The sequence below is a fragment of the Pristis pectinata genome, chromosome 15 (assembly GCF_009764475.1).
Source record: "Pristis pectinata isolate sPriPec2 chromosome 15, sPriPec2.1.pri, whole genome shotgun sequence".
Lineage (NCBI taxonomy): Eukaryota > Metazoa > Chordata > Chondrichthyes > Rhinopristiformes > Pristidae > Pristis > Pristis pectinata.
Window position 1 is genome coordinate 12,537,611 of NC_067419.1, and position 16,314 is coordinate 12,553,924.

The 16,314-nt window shown below is 42.3% G+C and overlaps 1 protein-coding gene across 1 annotated transcript in view; it reads left to right on the forward strand.

Annotated features, from left to right (window-relative positions):
* The first annotated feature begins 5,247 nt into the window (after window positions 1-5,247).
* Window positions 5,248-16,314, forward strand: part of pot1 (protection of telomeres 1 homolog) — a 266,060-nt gene continuing 254,993 nt past the window's right edge. Inside the window, exon 1 of the mRNA XM_052030226.1 lies at window positions 5,248-5,261. The gene's annotated coding sequence lies outside the window, so the exon portion shown is untranslated. The remainder of the gene's footprint in view (window positions 5,262-16,314) is intronic.

Consider the following 16,314-nt stretch of genomic DNA (forward strand, 5'->3'; position numbering starts at 1 on the left):
GAGACAAAGATCGGTGGTGTTGTGGATAGTGTGGAGGGCTGTTGAAGCTTACAGTGGGATATTAATAGGATGCGAAGCTGGGCTGACAAGTGGCAGATGGAGTTCAATCTGGAGAAGTGTGAGGTGGTACAATTTAGAAGGACAAACTCCAAGGCGGAATACAAAGTAAATGGCAGGATTCTGGGCAGTGTGGAGGAGCAGAGGGATCTGGGGGTTTATATCCATAGATCACTGAAAGTTGCCACACAGGTAGATAGGGTAGTTAAGAAAGTTTACGGGATGTTAGCTTTCATAAATTGTGGGATAGAGTTTGAGCTGCGAAGTGATGATGCAGCTTTACAAAACTCTGGTTAGACCACACTTAGAGTGCTGTGTCCAGTTCTGGTCGCCTCATTATAGGAAGGATGTGGAGGCATTGGAAAGGGTGCAGAGGAGATTTACCAGGATGCTGCCTGGATTAGAGTATGGATTATGAGGAGAGACTGAAGGAGCTAGGGCTTTACTCATTGGAGAGAAGGAGGATGAGGGGAGACATGATAGAGGTGCACAAAATATTAAGAGGAATAGATAGAGTGGACAGCCAGCACCTCTTTCCCAGGGCACCAATGCTCAATACAAGAGGGCATGGCTTTAAGGTAATGGGTGGGATGTTCAAAGGAGACGTCGGAGGGAGGTTTCTTCCCCAGATAGTGGTTGGTTCATGGAATATGCTGCTTGGGATGGTGGTGAAGGCTGATACGTTGGTCAAGTTCAAGAGATTGTTAGATAAGCATATGGAGGAATTTAAGATAGAGGGATATGTGGGAGGAAGGAGTTAGGTAGTCTTAGGAGTGGTTTGAAGGTTGGCACAACTTGGTGGGCCAAAGGGGCTGTATTGTGCTGTATTGTTCTATGGTACAATGCTCCAAGTGTGGTCTCACCAATGACTTATACTGTTGCAACATGACATCCCAAGTCCTGTACTCAGTGCACGGACTGATGAAGGCAAGTTTGCCAAACTCTGCTTTCATCACCCTCTCTACTTGTCACTCTCTCTACTTCATCACCCTCTCTACTTCATCACCCTCTCTACTTCATCACCCTCTCTACTTGTCCTTGTTTCAAACCTACTCTGGCACCTCTTCCCAACTTTTTCTCTGCTACGTTGACCGCATTTCCACTGCTTCCCGCACTTGTGCAAAACCCGTCAATTTATCACTTCTGCCACCAACTTCCACCTTGCCCTCAAATTCACCCGCTCACCATCTTTCTCCCCACTCGCCTCTGCAGAGCACATCATCCTTCACTGCTTCTGTCAGCTCCAAATGGATCCCTCCACCAGCCACATCTTCTGCTCTCCCCCTCTTCCTGCTTTCCACAGGGACCACTCTTCGTGATTTCCTTACCACCAACCCCTCTCTGTCTCCCCGCACTTTTCCCTACAACTTGTCCCTACACCACCTCCCTCGCCACCATCCAGGGATCTAAACAGCCTTTCTAGGTGAGGCAGAGATTCACATGCACTTCTTCCAACCTGGTCTACAGCATTCAGTGCTCTTGATGTGACCTCCTCTACATTGGCAAGGTCGTGAGCAGACTAGGCAATCATTTTACAGAGCACCTACACTCATTATTCTCCCTCACCTGCTTCCATTTTCCAATGATCCTTCCCTTATCTGGGTCCATCTGTCACCTACCAGCCCCTGTCTCACCCCTCGCTCTCACTTCTATATACTGGCTATCTTCCCTCTACACACTCAGTCCTGATGCAGGGTCCCAACCTGAAACGTTGACCATCCCTTTTGTCTCCATGAATGCTGTTCGACCTGCTGAGTTCTTGCAGCAGTTTGCTTTTCTGCTCTGCAATGGTTTTCTGATCACTCCAGAAAATAGGGCCAGAATTAAAAACTTCTGTTTTTATTCCTGATTTACTGATGAGTACCTTACCTTTATGGACCCAACTTCCGATTTGCTCCACAACAGGAAATATTTTCTTTATGTCGCACCCACTGATCTGTATTTTTAAAGGACCCTAACAGTCTTCTGGCAGCTTCAGCATTGTTCAGTCTTTCCTTAAGTGTATAACATAGCAGTTCTACCCACTAGGGGCAATTTACAGTGGTCAATTCATGTAACAACCCACACATCACTGGGACATGAGAGGAAACTGGACCACCTGGGGGGAAACTTGCATGGTTACAGGGAGTATGTGTCAACCCAAAACAGACAGCACCCGAGGTCAGGCTTGAACCCAGATCACTGGAGCTGTGAGGCAATAGCTCTACCGGCCTGGCCACTGTAGATGGACAACTACTAACTAACCCAATTGAAGTAACGATGCCAAAGATGCATGGTGGGGGGGGGGGGGGCGGACAGCTGACAATTCACCCTGGACCACATGATCATAACCTGATGTGAGGGTCGGAGTGCTCCCAACCCATCTCGGCAGCTCGATGATCTTTCATTTCTGAACTGAATTGCTCTCTCTGTAGAAACTTCCAGAATCCCTGGACACCAAGGACAGTGAGGAATGATTTTGATCGCACTGACGATGAGACCTCTCGAGTAAGTGTTTCTATTCTGGAATGTGCTGCCTCAAAAGCTGACTACAGATTACCTTTCCAAACCAAATTACATTCTTGAAAAATAGTCAATACTGGGAGTGACTGTCACCAGGGTTTACAGACGCACCATTGAAAGCATCCTGTCTGGATGGGTCACAGTTTGGTCTGGCAACTGCTCTGCCTGTGACTGCAAGAAATTAGAGTTGTGAACTCGGCCCAGTCCATCACAAACCAGCCTTCCCTCCACTGACTCCATCTACACTTCCTGCTGCCTCGGGGAAAGCAGCCAACATAGTCGGACCCCTTCCACCCCAGTCATTCTCTTGTTCCCCTCTCCTGTCGGGCAGAAGGTACAAAAGCTTGAAAGCACACACCACCAGACTTGAAGACAACTTCTTTCCCGCTGTTATCAGACTCTTGAACGGATCTCTCGCACGTTAAAGGTGACCTCTTGATCTCCCAATCTACCTCATTTGTGGCCCTTACACTTTATTTGTTGACCTACACTGCACTTTCTCTGTAGCCACAACACTATATTCATGCGTTCTCTTTCCCTTTTTAAACAGTAGTGCAGCAGTTAGCATAACGCTATTACAGCACCAGCAACCTGGGTTCAATTCCAGTCACTGTCTGTAAGGAGTTTGTATATTCTCCCCGTGCCTGCGTGGGTTTCCTCTGGGTGCTCTGGTTTCCTCCCACATTCTAAAGACGTACAGGTTAGGAAGTTGTTGGCATGCTATGTTGGTGCTGGAAGTGTGGCAACACTTGTGGGCTGCCCCCAGAACACTCTACGCAAAAGATGCATTTCACTGTGTTTTGATGTACATATGACTAATAAAAATATCTTACTTGTGACTGGATGGCATGCCAACAAGCTTTACACTGTCTGGGAACATGGGATAGTAATAAATCAAAACCAACTGGAGAGCTCTTGCAGAGTTCCAGCAAAGCCACTCTAAGCCAAATAGTTTCTCGTAAGGTATTGGTTTATTATTGTCACTTGTACTGAGGTACAGTGAAAAGCTTGTCTTAAAAACTGACCGTACAGGTCAATTCATTACACAGTGCAGTTACATTGAGTTAGTACAAAGTGCATTGATGTAGGACAAGTAAGAACAGTAACAGTACAGAGTAAAGTGTCACAGCTACAGAGAAAGTGCAGTTCAATAAGGTGCGAGGTCACAACAAGGTAGATCGTGAGGTCATAGTCCATCTCATTGTAAGAGGGAACCGTTCAATAGTCTTATCACAGTGGGGTAGAAGCTGTCCTTAAGTCTGGTGGTACGTGCCCTCAGGCACCTGTATCTTCTACCTGATGGAAGAGGAGAGAATGTCCCGGGTGGGTGGGGTCTTTGATTATGCTGGCTGCTTCACCAAGACAATGAGAGGTAAAGACAGAGTCCAAGGAGGGGAGGCTGGAGTCTGTGATGCACTGGGCTGTGTCCACAACTCTCTACAGCTTCTTGCAGTCCTGGGCAGAGCAGATGCTGTACCAATACATGATTCATCCAGATAGGATGCTTTCTATGGTGCATCGGTAAAAGTTGGTGAGAGTCAAAGGGGACAAAACAAATTTCTTTAGCCTCCTGAGGAAGTAGAGGCGCTGGTGAGCCGCCTTGGCCGTGTCAAATCATGTAGATGCCCAGGACAGGCTGTTGGTGATGTTCACTCCCAGGAACTTGAAGCTCTCAACCCTCTTGACCTCAGCACCATTGATGTAGACAGGTGCGTGTACATTGCCCCCTTTCCTGAAGTCAATGACCAGCTCTTTAGTTTTGTGGACATTGAGGGAAAGGTTGTTGTCATGACACCATTCCACTAAGCTCTCTGTCTCCTTCCTGTACTCCAACTCATTGCCGTTTGAGATATGGCCTACAACGGTGGTATCATCTGCAAACCTGTAGATGGAGTTAGAGCAGAATCTGGCCACACAGTCATGAGTGTATAGGGAGTAGAGTTGAGGACTGAGGATGCAGCCTTGTGGGGCACCAGTGTTGAGAATAATCGTGCCGGAGGTATTGCTGCCTGTCCTCACTGAGTGCGATCTGTTTGTTAGAAAGTCAAGGACCTAGTTACAGAGGGGGGTGTTGAATCCTAGGTCTCGGAGTTTGGTGACAAGCTTGCTTGGAATTATTGCATTGAAGGCAGAGCTGTAGTCAATAAACAATAGTCTAACGTCGGTGTCTTTACTGTCCAGATGCTCCAGAGCCGAGTGTAGGGCCAGGGAGATGGCATCCGCTGTAGACCTGTTTCGCTGATAGGCGAATTGCAAAGGGTCCAGGCTGTCTGGTAGGCTCGAGTTAAGCTATTCATGGATTGGATTTCATAACTTAAAAGTTATGAAAAAATTGCCTGCTAAATGCTTGCAGAATATCCACACTTATTGCACCAAGCAATTCAAAAAACTGTATTAAATTGTATAGCTCAATAAATGTGGATAATGATATGTCCCGAATGTATTTGGTGTAATAATTATGAATAAAATAGACTCTTGGAAAGGGAGATCTGTCCTATTAACATTGCCCCATCTACCTGCACACCGTTGCTGCCCCTCTCCCAGTGCAGCCCTACTGTGGGATGGGGACGCCGATTCAAGGCAGCAGCTCACCGCTCTAACTCTAGACTGGCGAAACACGTGTCTGTCTTGCAATAAACCGATCGCTTCCGGGTTCCCTTGTCCTGCCTTTGGAAAGCGGCTGGTAAACAGGAACCGAACGGGTGAGTCTGTCCCCGATTTCTTCCGTAGCAGAAAGCGGCGGGAGCGGCTCCTGAGCTTAAACTGGAAGCTGCAGTTTCACTCTTGCATTATTTTTTCTGGGTGGGTGCACGTGAGCTTTAAATGCAATAAAAAAAATCACGAATGGGGAGGAAAACTTGGTGCAAGTAATGAAAACAAAGTACTGGAAGTGATTGTAAAGCAGCGGGAGTTGATGTGTGGGTCACATTCTGGGCGTTGCAAAGGGCGTTCTATAAATCGTGCAGCGGTTCCAAGGACTCGGCAGCACTGGATAAAACGTTGAATGCAAACAAATAAACCTCGTGCATTGTGAGATTGCGACCAGTAGCGGAGCTTCAGCAGATAACTTGTGCACGTAACATCCACATGGGCTGCGTTAACTCGCAACGTGGGCAAAGACATCTGTAGAAACAGCAGCACGCCAAACCTTCAGTGAAGTCAGACTGCCAGCAGCCCGTGTATAAAGACGGGGCCCACGTTCTGGGTGATTATCCCCGGTCACAGGGAGTGAATAGTGGGGGATCATTGCATTGCTGGGGTGGAGGAACTTCCATGGTATTAACGCCAGTAAAGCAAGCGGGGAGGGAATGCCAAAAAAAAGACAATCTGGCCAGGAGTGGGAAAGGAAATATCTTTGGCTATTTAGTGCTGTATTTCTCAGCAATAATAATTCACCCGGTAGGAATCTCTCCACACTTATCAGTCAAAATTGTGCAAGCGGTACAAAGGTGGAACATTGTGCCTGTTGTTGGAATTGAGATCCTTTCAACGTTAGTGCACACCAATATTTTTACTTGATAATTATCGCAAAACTTAATGCTACTCCACTTAAAAAAAATGCATGGGATGTGGGTGTTGCTGACAAAGGCTAACGTTCATTGGCCATCTTAGTGGCAGTATTTTTACAACCTGTATAGTGAAATCCATAATGCAATGACGATTGAAAGAATGTTCAATTTTGATTGGTCGCTTCCACATTCGTGGTTTACTTTAAACTAATGATATATTAGTGGTTTCCAGAAGTAAAAGCTGTCAGCGTTTCAATAAGACTGATTAATTTGTAGAAAGTGTCGTTTGAGCTATCATTTTGTCCCCTCCACATGTGACAAACTCCTCTTTTTCCCCATCAACGTTTGAGCTGTTTTTCCCCTTGACTCAGATACTACTTTGTTCTTTCTGCACTTAAATTTTTGTACAACACTAATTATTTCATACATTGTAATTTATTGAATGATTCATTCTAAAGAGAGCACCCATTGTATTTTATTAAGTGTATCCTCTTAATTTTCGTTAACTCTCCTCTAAACTTTCTGAACAAAATTCAGAAGAACGTTGCAGCCTGTGGACATCCTGAAGCAATCGTGCATTGCATTGACAAGATCAGTTCTATTCTTGTATTGACTAGGTGATGCAGTCATTCCTAGCTTGTGTCTGACGATTTGAAATCCCCTGTCATTTCTATTTTGAGTTTGTTGTTCATTTCTTGAATGTTATTACTAAAATGAGCCTTCCTTGAATTATTTTGTTTTCTGGTCCTTATTTTGTGGCATAGAGGTAGCTTGAGGCTTTTATACAACATGTTTTCTCATGTATTGTTGATGTGACTGCCATAACATTTTGGATGGTCCATTTTTGCATAAAGAAACCAAATCTGTCTGGCACCCACTATCCTTGAATGTGTTTAACTCTAAGTTTCATTGACTTGTCTTGTATTGGGCACATTTTTGTGACTTTTGTGAGAATTTCAATACTGGCTGCAAGAAGTGCCTCGAATTCAATTGCCTTGTTGTATTTCTGCATCCCAGTTTATTTCATGGCAAAGTTTATATGTATGCTGGTTATTTGAATGTTTGTTGTGTTCATACAAAAGGTGGTAATAACTATTTGGAACAGTAGTTGGCTTTTTAAAGAGCTCATTTCCTTGGTAACTGGCCATTTTAGAAATTTTACTAAAGTGTTGTGTAAATTTTGGCCTCAAAAGTTGTGATTCTTTAACTTCATGTCTTGCCCAACACATCCTGCAGCTTTTTGTGATGTATCAGAAACTGCCACCAGAATACAGGAGCTTGCACGTGCTATGTTACAGTCTTACTGCAGAAATAAAGTTTTTTGGATCACCTCAGAATGCATCTCAGCATTCAGTTGGGAATTTACCCTGAAGACCCATAATTTACATTTACAGTCCAATCTTGATGGTGCTGAGTGTCTGAGTTGCCAGTTGCAATTTGGTTGTGCCAATCTTTAAAACTGCATTTAAAAAGCACACCTCAAATCGGCCTTTACAGCAAGAACATTTGCATGGTGGATTGCCCTTTGCAGAACAATGTATTTCCAAACATGTTGAAATTATTTTTTTTGTCTTATCATTTCCTGCATACATAATGAAGAATTTTGATTAAATTTGAATCTGCCAATTTGTCTTTGTAATGCATTCTTGTATGGTTTTCTTTGCAAAGTTGACTTTTGGATAAAGATTTGTGTGTCATGATAAATAATATACTATGTTTCAAAGACAGCACTTTTAGGACGTGCTCAGTGTTTATATATTATAAATATGTGGCAGTGTGTATTGGTGAACATGATGTATAATTACATATTCATTTTTTTTTACAATGAATGTAGTGGGGATTACTGATGGCCACAGAATTGTTTGCAGGGTCTAATGTGCTTAGAAGGGAATGAAAAGAGGTGAATGCTCATTCAGGATAACATAAGGTCGGTAGGAGAAAAGTATACTGAGGGCAAAAATAAAATCTGTGATTAGAGGTAATAAAGTAATGGATCAGAATCGGGTTTATTATCACTGACGTATGTCGTGAAATTTGTTTTGCAGCAGCTTAGTGGAAATAAAAATTAGTCTGAGATACAAAGATAGTGCAAAAGAGGAATAACGAGTTAGTGTTCACGGACCGTTCAGAAATCTGGCACAGGGGAAGAGGGATCAGGCACATTGTCATAGTCTACAGGGCATCCACTAGTGACAGAGTAAGAGGAAGAAAAACACTGACAATGAAATGAGTCGTGCAGAAACTTGAGTTGACCTATGATGATTATTATATGCTGATGTTAATTGGATTGAAGAGGCAGAGAAAGGGAAGAAGGGAATGAGCTGGTACATTGTATGTGTAGTTCCTACATTGAATTTCACACATCTCCATGTGTGAAATACAGTGTAAAGATTACAAACTTTAATGTGATAATGGAGAAAGATATGGTGAAAATCAAGTCAATAGATTAGAAAAAAGCTAATTTCTTTTTTGAGGGACTGAGAATGGAACTTGAAACAACAAAATGGCAATAGTATTGACAAACAGCGATGTGGAACAACAATGGAAAACGTGTTGTTCAACGGTGTGTGTGAAAACATCCCCTAAAAGGAATGAGGAAAATTAAGTACTCGTGAGACTCCATGCATGAAAAAAGACATAAGGTAACAGTAGAGAGTAAGGAAAGAGGCACCAGTTTAGTATATGGACACCAGAGGAGTGTTTAAGAGAATATGAAGGGATTAGGAAGGCACAGAGGAATCCTAAAACTAAATTATAAAATAAAATAGTTAAGCGTTTTACAGACACATCAAAGAAAAAAACGTGGAATGGCAATAGGGATATTAAGGGATAGGCAGGACAATATCACAGGCAATGATAGGAAGATTACAGAAATATTGAATCATTGTTTTGGTACCAACCAGGGAGATAGAATGGGTGGACGTTTGAGGAGTGATGGGTACATTTGAATAAAGAAAAGTGATGTATTACATGAGCTACTGAAACTCAAAGGGTAAAATTCCTTCCAGCTGAATTTCATTTTAAAGAATCTTAGGAAGTGCTATCAGAGGCATTATGACACATTTGTTTGAGAAAAGGAGTCGTGTAAGAGGACTGGCAGATCACTAACATAATTATATTTACAAAGGAGATGGAATATTCAGTGAATTATAGAGCAGTCAGGGGAATATCAAAACTAGAAAAATAATTGGATCTCCACAAAAGGAGGGACTAACAGAACATCTGGAAATGAAAAGCATAAAAATGAATACTCGTATGGGTTTCAAAAAGGAAAATCTAGTTTGACCAAATTGATTTTTTTTGTTGAGATAATGAGAGCGGGCAATGTGATAGATGTGGTTCATCTGGATTTCCAAAAGACAGTCAATAAGGCACCCCAAAATAAACAAACGAATGTCAGAGAATGCAGAGTCCATTAAAGAGAACGGGAGCAAATTATACTTTGCCATTAATAAGCTCCAGAATGGACAAATAATTGGCAGATAAGGTTCAATACAAATGCGATGTGGTACATTTTAGGGGAATAATAGGGAGGTCACATTACTTGGAAGGTGTGAGTCTGTGTGGGATAGAGGAACAAAGGAATCTTGAAGTACAAATGCACCAATCACCTAAAAGGTGCCCAAGGTTAGGAGGGGGGAAAAAAACAAAGCACCAAGGCTTATTTCTAGAGCAACTGAATTGAAGAGAGGTGATGCTAAACCTGTATTGAACCTTGGTTAAATCACATTAAGTGCACTTCGTACTGTTCTAGTTGCCATTTTATAAAAAGGGACAGGGAGGCTCTGGAGAGGATGTGGAAATATATAAGGAAAGCTGAGGGTATGCACACTAGGAGAGGATAAACAGACTGGGTCTCCTTTCTCTTCAGAAAAGAAATTTAAAAGTTGATATAACCTAATAAAGCCTTTTAAAAAAAATTATGAAGGACTTGCTGGAGCGTATGCAAAGAAAATGTTTGGAGGGAAGAGCGTCGCCAGTATAAGATGGCCACCATGATGTCCAGTGGAAAATTCAGGAGAAACTTTATCAAAGAGTGGTGAAAATGTGGAATTCACTGCCATGGGGAGTGATTAAAGTAGATAGTCTGGAGAAATGAGGGAGAGTGGAACTGAGGGTTATGCTGCTCGACTATAGATCAGATGATTCAAATGGTGTTTCAATTCTGGTATAGTCTGGTGGAGCTGAATGGGCTGTTTCTGTGCTATATCTTATGTGATCCTATTTTTTATAGTTTGATTATGCCCTCCCTTCTCTTATGTTCTGTGCCTCAGCTAGGAAAATGAGGTATTCCTTGATTTACCGAAGGGCTGTGCTTGGCTAAGTGTTCAATTGGGTGAAAACCAATTAAAGCATTTCCCCATTAGTTTCAATGTAAAAACCGGTTGAATTCCAGAGTTTGGCAATTCCTAAATGCTTAAATATACATCAATGCAGATATATGAAGAAATAAAATATTGTCTTATTAACAATTAAATCTCAACTTGGGTAATAAAACCATGTAGCTTTTCAGGGTACTCACCAAATGAAACATACAAAATCCTGAGTGGACGACAGTATGGTTGTGGAGGGGATGTTTCCTTGTGTGGGAGAATCTAGAAGCAGGAATCACTGTTTCAAAATAACGGGGTTGTCCATTTATGACAAGGGCGGATTTGTCTCTCTGAGGCTCTTGAGTCTTTGAAGCTCTTCTTCATGGGCTAGTGGAAGCAAAAACCTATATGAGGAAGAGTTTTCACAAGGAAGAGGGTGACAGTTTACTGCAAGTAAGTGGGGTTGCAAAGTTGAGGTTGCGGTTAGATTGGCCATGATGTTATTGACAAGTTGGAGGGACTTACCTCTGCTCCTAATTCATACCATTTGTATGTAAATGATAATGGTGGTTTTGAAGTGCTGTTGGGGAGATCAAAGGCGAAGTTGTCCCTGATGTTTGCATTGTGGTGCTGATGAATCTGACCTCAAAAGAATTTGTAGTGTTGATGGTGAGGGCTTTTCCTGTGACTAAGTCTCCTTCATCAGTAACCCGGCAATAAAGGTGTTAACGGACATCTCGATGGTTCCCTTTGTCTGATAAAGCTCCTTATAGCAATGCGTGGCATTTTCCATCAAGTGGCAACAATTTGTGTTGCACTTGGTGTTGGAGTTTTTGCCTTTAAAGATGCTCATTGCAGAACGCCTCTGAAAATCCATTGGGTTGATTTGGTGGCACTATGCCAATTGAATGACAGAAAGATCTTCTGTGGCTTCTGTCATTCAGGCTTTGACAAGCTCTTCGCCATGTGATTCCTGTATCTTTTCATCTGCTCCACTTCATCAAACCCAGCCTCATTTGTCAACTAGACAATGACTTGGAGATTTTATTGGTTTGTCATTCAATGGGAGTTAGGCAGACACACCAACTATAAGTCCCTTGTCCACCATTCGTTGTTGCATGCAATCTGTTGCTTGCCTGCTGTCGTACCACTTCCAAATTTCCTGTAAGGTGGGTTTATCATTGCTGCCTAACTTGAAGTGACGTGTCTCATTAGGTGCTACTGATACTAAGCGTTGAAAGTAGTGATAGCATCCTGGTCCTTGGGTTGTAGCAAGTGGTGTTAGGGGGCACAAATACTACCTGAAAGTTGTTAGCCACGTTCTTATTATTAACCCAGTGTCCAGGAGCATTGTCAATGACGAGCGAGCCTCTGCTGTCCAGGTTACTTCTCCCACAATATTCTTCGATGAAGAGGGGGGAGAGGGAAACAATTTGATGATAATCTTGAAAGAGCAGCACTGTCATCCAGTTTTTTGGGTAGATTGCCACCATGTGTTGTTTTTTTTTGGTCGATTGTCACACCAATGGAAGAATGGCTTCGCATTCTCTGAGTGATTGATCTCGAGGGTCTTAAACTCAGTCACCCTTGGCATTGCCTCCAGGCAGAAGAGTGAGGATATCAGTGGCTGTTTTGGTACCTGGAGTGGTTTTCTAAACCATTAAGATGAACTTGCTCAAGGGCATCCTCTTCCAAAAGACCCTGTCTCATCCACACTGAACCCTTGTCTGGGAGAAAAGCCGCCTCCCTCGATCCGTTTAGCTCCTTTGGAAAATACTCTGCTGCTACAGTATCTACATTTACTGCATCCCTGACAGGACTAACATTAAGCAGGTTTCCTCACTTCTAAAAATGTTCAAATCAGTCAGGACTGACCTTGAGCCCATTAGCACTCTCCAAAGATCGATCACCCCCTCATGTTCTTTTTGAGTCTTGCCATAATGACTTCTCCTTTTCTTGGATTATCATCACACTTCTGTACATTCAGGTTTTCTAACCACATGCTTAATTCTTTTCCTCTCCAAAATAACCCCGTGTAATATGCAGAATATACTTCCAGGAATAATGGCACTGATTTTTGTTTTGTCCAATTTACGGATTAGTTGTTCCATCAACGCTGCAAAATTTAACAAATGGCTGATGTCCACCAAGTGTTCGTCTTTTCAACTTCTTTTTATCATTTACAGCTTAGTATTAATACATATAGATTGCCAAGATTTCTTAGACGAATTACAATCCTCAGAACTGCTGGGGCTTTGTAAATCCAGGGCATATATCCTGAAGAGTCAATGGTGTTATTGGTGAGTGTTTGTGGATAGATTTCGTAAATACCTATCCCAATCTGTTCCAGCCACCTCCTCTCCCTGAAAGTGGCGATGCAGATAGAAAGAGTAGTAAAGAAGGCATACGGCACACTTGCTGTTTTTTGGTCAGGGCATTGAGTATAAAAGTTGGCAAGTCATGTTGCAGCGTTATAAAACTTCTGAGGCCACATTTGGGCTATTATGTGCAGTTCTGGTTGCCCCATTACAGGAAGGATATGGAGACTTTGGAGAAGGTGCAAAAGAGGTTCAAAAGGTTGTTGGCCTGGATTAGAGAGAATTAGCCATAGGGAGAGGTTGGACAAATTTGGATTGTTTTCTCTGGAGCGTCAGAGGTTGAGGGGCAACTGGATAGAAGTATATAAAATTATGGGAGACGTAGATAGGGTAGATTGTCAGTCTTTTTTTTCCACTGGGTGGAAATGTCAAATAGTAGAGCGTATAGGTTTGGGGTGAGAGGGGGGCATGTTTGGAGAAGATTTGTGAGGCAAGTATTTTTTTAAAGCGGTGGTACGTGCCTGGAACTTGCTGCTGGGGGAGGTGCTGGAAGTAGATACATCAGCAATGTTTAAGAAGCATTTTGATAAGCACATGAACAGGCAGAGAGGTGTAGATCATGTACAGGCAGATGGGATTAGTTTAAGTTGGCATCACAGATGTCATGGGCTGAGGAGTCTGTTTCTGTGCTGTACTGTTCTATGTTCCAGACCTCCATCCTTCCGGGAGCCTTGTCTTTCTGCCCCTGTGCACTTCTCAGTGTCCTGCTGTTTACTTTTTGCATTTGGGAAGTAATTCATTGATGCTGCAAATGTTTCTGGCATTGAGATAAAGTGCATTTCTAATTTTGACCTTCTACTATTACTGTCTATTTGGATTCTATTTCCTGCTCTCTCCCGTTATTGCTAAACTTTCTGCCCCCATGGACGATATGCTTGTCCTTATCAAATGGCATCATTACTGTTCCCTGGATGATGCTCCTTCTTCAGTAAGTAAATTTCCCAGTTTCCCTTGCCTAAAAATAGATGTGAGAACACACAGCTTTACTTGAATTCTCCAAATAAGTCCAAAGCGTATTTTAAAAATAATATCCCAGGGATTAGTAGGACTCACAATAATGGCTTACTTTAATTTGAAATCTGCAGTTTTTTAATTACAGCAACCAATTTGAATTCTTGGATAATGAAATACAAAAAGTGAGTCAAGTATCAGAATAGGGTATAAATCACAAGTATTACAACAAAGTAAACGAATGCTGCATGAAGACAGCTCATAATTTTCTTGGCTGGTAGGGAAGATCAAAATGTATGAACTGAGATACGGGTAATTGTGGATGTCAGGAGATCACCAAAGAAACGCAATGAATTATAGACACAAGAAATAATATTATGATTGTAGTTTATAGAAGTTTCTTTATTTTTATATTGGAGTTTCCTTGTTACTGGAATTCCAGTCAACCCATTACAGGAAGGATGTGGAGGCTTTGGAAAGGGTATAGTTGAGATTTACCAGGATGCTGCCTGGATTAGAGGGTATGAGCTATAAGGAGAGGTTAGACAAACTAGGGTTATTTTCTCTGGAGCATTGGAGTCTGAAGGGAGACCTGACAGAAGTTTATAAAATTATGAGAAGCACAGATAGGGTAGACAGTCAGAATCTTTTGCCCAGGGTAGAAATGTCAAATCCTGGAGGACATACATTTAGGGTGAGAGGGGGAAAGTTTTTTTACATTGAGGTTGGTAGGTGTCTTGAGCAGGCTGTTAGGGGTAGTGGTGGAAACATACACTATGTTTAAGAGGCTCTTAGACACATGAATATGGAGGGACATGGATCATGTACAGGCTGAAGAGATTTTAGTTTAATTTGGCATAGTGTTCAGTGTAGACATTGTGGGCTGAGGTGCCTATTCCTGTGCTGTACTGTTCTGTGGTCTATTAGTTACGCCCCTTCAAATAACAAAGTGTAAATTTGCTTTATTGGTTGACACTGGGCAGACTAGGTGTAATCTGAATGAAAGCCAGAAAACTGCAGATGCTGGCTTCCTGAGACAAAAACAGAGAATACTGAAGACACTCAGTTGGTCAGCAGCATCATTGGAAAGAGAAACCGGGTTAACATTGCAAGTTGCAGACCCCTTGTCAGAACTGGGTAAGAGAGAAAGCAAGTTTTAAGTTGCAAAAGGTGGGGATGGATGGATAGGGTAAAGGGAGAACCTCGGATAGGATGAGGATAAGCTATTGGAGTTATTTAGTTGAAAGGTTAATGAGAGCAGTTAAAATGAACAAAGGGCCCCAAAAGTGTCAGGATGCACATCTATAGGAAATACCCAGCAGCTAAGGTTGTGCGAATGGAGAGAGAGAGAGAAACTAAACCAGTATTACAAATGGTAGCCCGGTCTAATCCTTGTGGACTGTTTGGAAAAATTCTGGCTTTGACATTCTGCAGTCCCGAGGTACAGAAGGCGAACTTTATTGATCCCTGCTCGTATACATTCAGATCATTAAGAAATGCTTCCAGTCATTCAGTAGATCAAGGAGCAAGTTTCAAAATATAACAATGCGAAACCATGATACAAAAATTGATAGCTGCAAATACAGAACTTCAACCAGTTAATTAGCAAATCTACAAAGCATAAGTATTATTGTTTTCTATGTATGTTGCTACATCACAATATAGTAACATAAGATTATCAACATTATAATTTGAAGTGTTGCGATTATTTTAAAGTCATGCAATTTAAGATGGTGATAAGATTTTGATCAAATTTGCCGTGTAAAGCAGATATCAAATGTTGAAATATTTGAGAAATGCAAAAAGCAAATGCTCTGAAGTCGAGAGGAGGCAATTGGAGGGATCGGTCAAGGAGAGATGGAGGTGGTGAGGGTCAGTCGGGAAAGAGTAGACGGGGCTGTGGGTAGTCGGGGAGTGGCAGAGGAGCAGTGGAGGGCAGTTAGAGGAGGAGTTGGGAGCAGAGAAAGTATGGGAAGGGAATGTTGCCCATTGTGGTCTGTTGGTACGTGGGGCCCTCTTGCTTTTCGACTTGGAAAAGTGTTATCCTGCAAATCGCTGTAGCTAATTCTGGAGTGGCACAGTCTGTGGTATCTGCAAGATACGACACTGCAGATGCTGGAGTCTGGATCTGTGAACTGACTGACCGACCGAGCCAACAGGTTTTCTCCTTGACAGATTTGGGAAAGAAATGGAGCAATGTGAAGCACGGAAGGTGCATTAGAGTGGCTCTCGGCATACAGGATGAACTGAAGAGGAACGAGATTAAAAATGTTTTATTTTTATTGTGTATTTTTGATTTTCAAAAATGTGATGTATTTTGCATTTTAATCTGTAACACAGTTTCCTGTCACTGTTAGTCCTTCTCTGTGCCAGAGGTTGATTAACAATAACAATGCGGACGGAGAACTCTGCCATTAAAAGGGTGATTGCAACTTTCTGCCCTGGTTTTAATTAACAACAACCATGCAGATGCTACAGTAAGGAGGTTGATGGTGAACTACTGCTTTCACAAAGCCAATGCTGGAGTGTTTCAAAGCGTTCTGTGACAATTAATTATTTACTGGATATTTCTTCCTCTTCACAAGTTTTTGGGTGATGTATGTT